This window comes from Cottoperca gobio, chromosome 13, assembly GCF_900634415.1.
Source record: "Cottoperca gobio chromosome 13, fCotGob3.1, whole genome shotgun sequence".
In the NCBI taxonomy this organism is placed as follows: domain Eukaryota; kingdom Metazoa; phylum Chordata; class Actinopteri; order Perciformes; family Bovichtidae; genus Cottoperca; species Cottoperca gobio.
Genome location: NC_041367.1, coordinates 24,592,991 through 24,599,249, shown reverse-complemented (window position 1 = coordinate 24,599,249; position 6,259 = coordinate 24,592,991).

Sequence of the window (6,259 nt, the reverse complement as noted above, 5' to 3'; positions counted from 1 at the left end):
CTTGTTTTTTTCCTTTTCATTTATTGATTCAATAACATTTTAAAGTGTAGTTTCTTTTTTCTGAGCCTGTTTTTTAGGGAATGCTACCAAATCCCACAAAAGAAGAAGAACAGATGCCCACCTGACACAATGAAGTCATTGCTGCATAATCAGATAACAAATAATTAAGTAACTTTAACCAGCCCAAATTACATTTCAGAAAATCTGTAATTATATTATAGGTAAATTGTCAAGGATACCTTGATTATATTTTTATTACATCTTTAAAATATGGCATTTATGAAAACTTTATATTTTAAATATGTAATGAATATGTAAACAAAACATTTTTATTTATGATAACAAATGCTAATAAATCATTAGAAGCGCTTCTGACATGACAGGTTTCTTAAACAAGTACTATCAAAGAAAACAACTTTTCTCAGGTTCCCCGATTTGTTAATGGTGACTCAACTTGTTTTTGTGTTTGTTTTTTTATGGATGATTTATGGATGAAAAAATTTAATTGATTTTTATCTAGATTTAAAATGGAAGATGAACATTTTGAGTTTAAAAAACAGTGGCAACAAAAACTTACACAAAAGAAAGCACCCCACATGTCGTAGAATACACAATGCACCTGTAGTTTGTGCCAGTAACTGTTTTGGTAAAGGTCATTTGATTTGGCAAACTTTAAATGCTGAATATGCAAAATGCATTTCATCTCCATTGAACATGTTTTGAGATGTTTAAAGAGAAGAAAGAATATTTGTGGAATGTTTTTAGCATAAGGTGTAACATTTTCAATGTTTGAATTTGAAGTAATCAAAAATTATTCATATTACATTTAATGTTTTGTAATACAATGAGTTAATAATTACAAAAACATTGCCATGTAGTTTGTAATCAGTAACTGATTACAATTCAAAGCCATTAGGATTATGCTGATAGACCTTTTTCATGGCAAACATTTTTACATGTTATTGTAGGGAAAGCACACTTGTAACTAGATTCACTTTAAGTGATACGTTTCAGGGCCCTGTTATTGTGCATTCTGGCTCACAACAGCTGCAAAGAAACACAAAACAACTACAAACAGACACAAAATGTCTACAAACAGACACAAAATGAGTGGCCAGTTGTCTCATAATCCACCGCTGTGAAAAAGGCCTAATATGAATAGATCAATACATTGTCCGTGGGACAGCCTAAAGTACGTTAATCTTATACTGTTATGGTGAGATACTATGGGGGATCTTTACTGAGTAAACCCCAAATATTAAATCTGTAAAACAGAAACTTTGACCTTTTTAGGTACCTTTTCTCAACTTGAACATCTGTATTAAAACAAGTTAATGTATGTCTTGATCCCAACTAATAGCTGTATTTGTCAATTTGTCATTAGTGAGTGATGCATTTTACTGTTTGGAGTGAAGAGGGTAAAGACAAGTAAAGAAGAAAACAGCGCCACCTAAAGGACAACACACGTCATCAACAGTAAATCCAGGTGGGAAAAACATGGATGGTAAAATATGTGATGGTAAAGATTAGAATTGAACAAGTTACATATGTCAGATATATTCTCAAGAATGCACTCATCAAAATGTGCCCTGATTCAATTGAAGGTTGGACACAAACTTCCATCCATCCATCGTCTACCACTTATCCAGTAAGGAACCCCAAACTTCCCTTCTCCGGGCCACATCCTCCAGCTCCGATTTGGGGATCCCGAGGTGTTCCCAGGCCAGTGAGGAGATATAATCTCTCCACGCAATGTTGACGAGGCGTGTCAACCAAGACAGCCCCTCAACACCCAAAGCCTTCAGCATTTCTGGACGGATCTCATCAACCCCTGCGGCTTTGCCACTGTGTTAGTCAGATTCAGGAGTTCCTCAAAGTGCTCCTTCCACCGCCCGATAACCTTCTCAGTCGAAGTCAGCAGGGTCCCACCCTTGCTGTACACAGCTTGGATGGTTCCCCGCTTCCCCCTCCTGAGGTGCCGGATGGTTTTCCAGAAGCACCTTGGTGCCGACCGAAAGTCCTTCTCCATAGCTTCTCCAAACTTCTCCCACACCCGCTGCTTTGCCTCTGCCACAGCAAAGGCTTCCCTGACCACCGGGGTCCACCATGGAGTTTGAGGGTTACTGCCCCTTGAGGCACCTAAGACCTTGAGACCACAGCTCATCACCGCAGCTAGATAGAGATAGAGGTTTTGAACATCGCCCACTCAGGTTCAATGCCCCCAACCTCCACAGGGATGTCTGAAAAGCTCCACCGGAGGTGTGAGTTGAAGATCTCCAGGACAAGGGCTTCCTCCAGACGTTCCCAGTACACCCGCACTACCCGTTTGGGCTTACCAGATCTGTCCAGAGTCTTCCCCCACCCTTTGATCCAACTCACCACCAGATGGTGATCAGTTGACAGCTCCGCCCCTCTCTTCACCCGAGTGTCCAAAACATGCGGCCACAGATCAGATGATACGATTACAAAATCGATCATTGACCTTTGGCCTAGGGTGCTCTGGTACCACGTACACATATGAGCATCCTTATGTTCGAACAGGGTGTTTGTTATGGCCATTCCATAACTAGCACAGAAGTCCAACAACAAACAACCGTTTGTGTTTAGATCAGGGAGGCCGTTCCTCCCTATCACGCCTCTCCAGGTGTCTTCATCATTTCCCATGTGTGCGTTGAAGTCTCCCAGCAAGACTACGGAGTCCCCTACTGGAGCCCCCTGCAGGGCTCCATTCAGGGTCTCCAAGAAGGCCGAATACTCCGAACTGCGGTTTGGGGCATAGGCAAAAACAACAGTCAGAGTTTTCCCCCCCATAACCCGAAGGCGTAGGGAGGCGACCCTCTCGTCCACCGGGGTGAACTCCAACGTAGCGGCGCTCAGCCGGGGACTTGTGAGGTTTTTACCATGAGTGGTGGGCCCACAGGATGGATGGATGGGAGGCACCACGTAGCTTCTCCGGGCTGTGCCCGACCGGGCTCCGTGGCAAAATCGGCCACCAGGCGCTTGCTGTCGGGCCCTCCCTCTGGGCCTGACTCCAGATGGGGGCCCCGGGCTTCCTCCGGGCAGGGTCTTTCCTTTCCTTTCCCTCTGTATCATGAGGTCGTATATATGCCCCTCGCCTAAGACCAATTTGCCTTGCGAGACCCTTCCAGGAGCACTAGGCTCCAGACAATACAGCTCTCAGGGACACACAAACCTCTCCACCACGATAAGGTGATAGTTCCCAGAGAGACACAAACTCTGAATCTTAAAGACGTGTCAATCAGTTGATCATTCTTCTAATAAACCTAAAAAATTCCCCTCAACACTAGCTCATACATTCTGGTTTTGCCCGAGGCTCTCAGGTTACTGCTCCTCCATTTTTGATGCCATATCCAAGATACTTGGCCGGCTAATAGATCCAAATCCTCTTGAAGCTGTTGTTGGTAGGTATCCAAAGTGAGGATGATCGCAGTCAAATTGTATTTCATACGTCACTCTTTGAGCCAGAAGACTAATTTTACTCAACTGGAAGCAGCCTGCTCCTTCCTTTAAACACTGGATCACTAGTGGATACGCTACAATTATTTAAGCTGCAAAAGATAAGATTTGTGTATGGAACCTTCATTACATATGCTTGAGCAGCTGTGAGGTTGTAGTATTGTTTGCTTAGAATTTGTTTTCATTTATTGTTGTTTTTCTTTTCTGTATTTGATTTTTTATGGGGTCATCTTATGATCTTAATACACTTGACTATGTTTGTCTATTTGTTTTCTTTGTACTTTTGTACCTATGTTCTTTTTTAATGTGAATACTAATAAACCAAGCAAGACATTTAAAATATTCATTCAACTTCATGTTTTATGTCATAGAATGATGTACGAGAGCAAAACTAAACTAATGTGGAGAATGTAGAGCAGTACAAAAAACACAAACCATATTTTGTCAGCAGAGAGGAATGTAGGCTCTCACAAACATCCACACATCACTACTACACACGCACACACACACACAGAGGGGCAGTGAGACAGCTTCTGACCCTGCTCTTACTAACATCTCCGCTCAGCTAGAGGACTCCATCTTTGTGCACTAGTGCCCTCTTGTGGTTGTGTGTACTCCTGGAAGAAATGAATAGATATTTTCATCATCACCTCATAAAATACCATTATCTACAAAGCGTCTCAGAACCTTTGGTGTATATTTCAGTTACTTCTACTCACTTGTTGGCTGGCTGCTGCTTTGAGAATGCTTTTATCAATGTGTTTACTAAATGTTCTTATCCTGTTGTGAGGTTTGAGATGAAAAGCAAATGTGGATACTAATAGCAGTGATTGAATGGTCTTTGGTGTGCATTGCTGTGAGGACAGAGACAAGAGACAAGCCTTTGAGGACAGCAATATCCAGCAATGTACACATATTGGACAGAGAAAACAGACGGTTTGAAAGAGGAGCGTAGGAGGCCATCTATGTGACATTCACTCAACAGAGGAGGCAGTCCACGATAACACTTCACATGACACACAACATGATCAGCTTTTTCACCCCTAAAGGCCCTGTCACACATATCCGTATGGCAGAAACGTATGCTAGCTTATATGAAGATTTGTCAGAGTCCAAATACGTCCAACTTTTCATTGGATCGGAAAAGTGAATGTATACAGATACACATGTCTAACCTATTGATAGAGTATCACTTACTTATACAAAATGTATCAGACGAATACCCAACAAATGCATAACATATACAAAAATATGGCGTATACAAAATATCGGCAACACGCTGGTGTACGTAGATATAAGGTAAGGTATAAGTAGTAGTCGTTAAGAGCAGGCGGTGTTACGCTGGGGTGCATTGTTGAACGCTGATGTTTTGAGCATGTTCAAAATTACGTACCCAACGTGTGCATCATAAGTTATGCAGCCATTACACATAAGTTACGTTACATTAGACATAATTGAATACGTATGTGAATACTTACCTACATAAATACCTACGTAAATACGTTAGAGGTACGTTAGATATAGGCTACATCGGCTGACGTGAACCCTCCAGTCAATTTATTGATAACGAGTGGATAACCTATTCGTAACCTATGTTAAGATTATGCCTGACGATGGAATAATTTATTAAACGCGTTTCTACAGTACAGCTAGCGTTTTGGGAGATTATTGGGGTTTGAATATAGTATATAGGGTCTCTGTGAGTAGCTCATCCTCACTTCTTCACAGCACGTCTTGATGAATACATCAACCCATCATCAGAGAGCATGGAGGATGCTGAGAGGCTGCGACAAGAGTACATTCTAGCCGTTCTCCAGCATCAGCATGACGTGAACCAAATGGCACTTTTCCAGCTCCGTTGGCCAGACGCTCTGAATCGTTTTGTATAAGTAAGTGATACGCTATCAATAGGTTAGACATACGTATAATAATTTGTATTCGTTATTTATAAGTCAGCTACAACTCCGCTGTGGAAAAGTTGGACTTATTTGGACTCTGACTAAGTTTGAGTTACTTTTCATATATGCCGGCATATGTTTCTGCCATACGGAACTGTGTATGTCTGGCTTGTTCGACGTATCGTCTGTGTCCTTCAAACGATCACAACTTACCCTTAATTTATATCAACGTATTGGCGATATTTCATATACACCAGCATACGTTTCTGCCATACGGATATGTGTGACAGGGCCTTAAGCCAAAGCGCCCATAGTAACAGCTTTAAGGGGCCACATGCCAGGTATGGTGTGGCTTTGGCAATTACATGTGTAGGCGCTGTCACTACACCATATCCTAAGCGTACATAACCAACTTAATACTTAACTTAAATAAATCGAACATGAAAATGTAGTCCATGCATTACAGGTAGCTTAAGACCGATTCACAACTTGTGATTCACACATGACAGACACGTGGCATACGGACTATATTTGACCGACATGAAGCGTCCAATTCTTTTGGACATTAGACTTCAATAAGATTGTAAGCTTAAGGAGAATTTATCCTGCAGCCATGTTTAGCAGGTATCCAGTTAACCATGTTCACATCTTAGTTTAACGTGTTTGCATGCTAACATTTGCTAATTAGCACTAAAAAGAAAGTACAGCAGAGGCTAATGTTTTACGGGTATTTGGTTATGAACCAAAGTATTGGACAACAAAAATTGGCAAAGTCAGTCCTCCGCTGATCAGTGTCTCAACCACTAGGCGACCACGGCATCACTAATGGACACATTCTTTCATGAATGTAAAAACAGTTGAGATTTTCAAATACCACAGCTGCA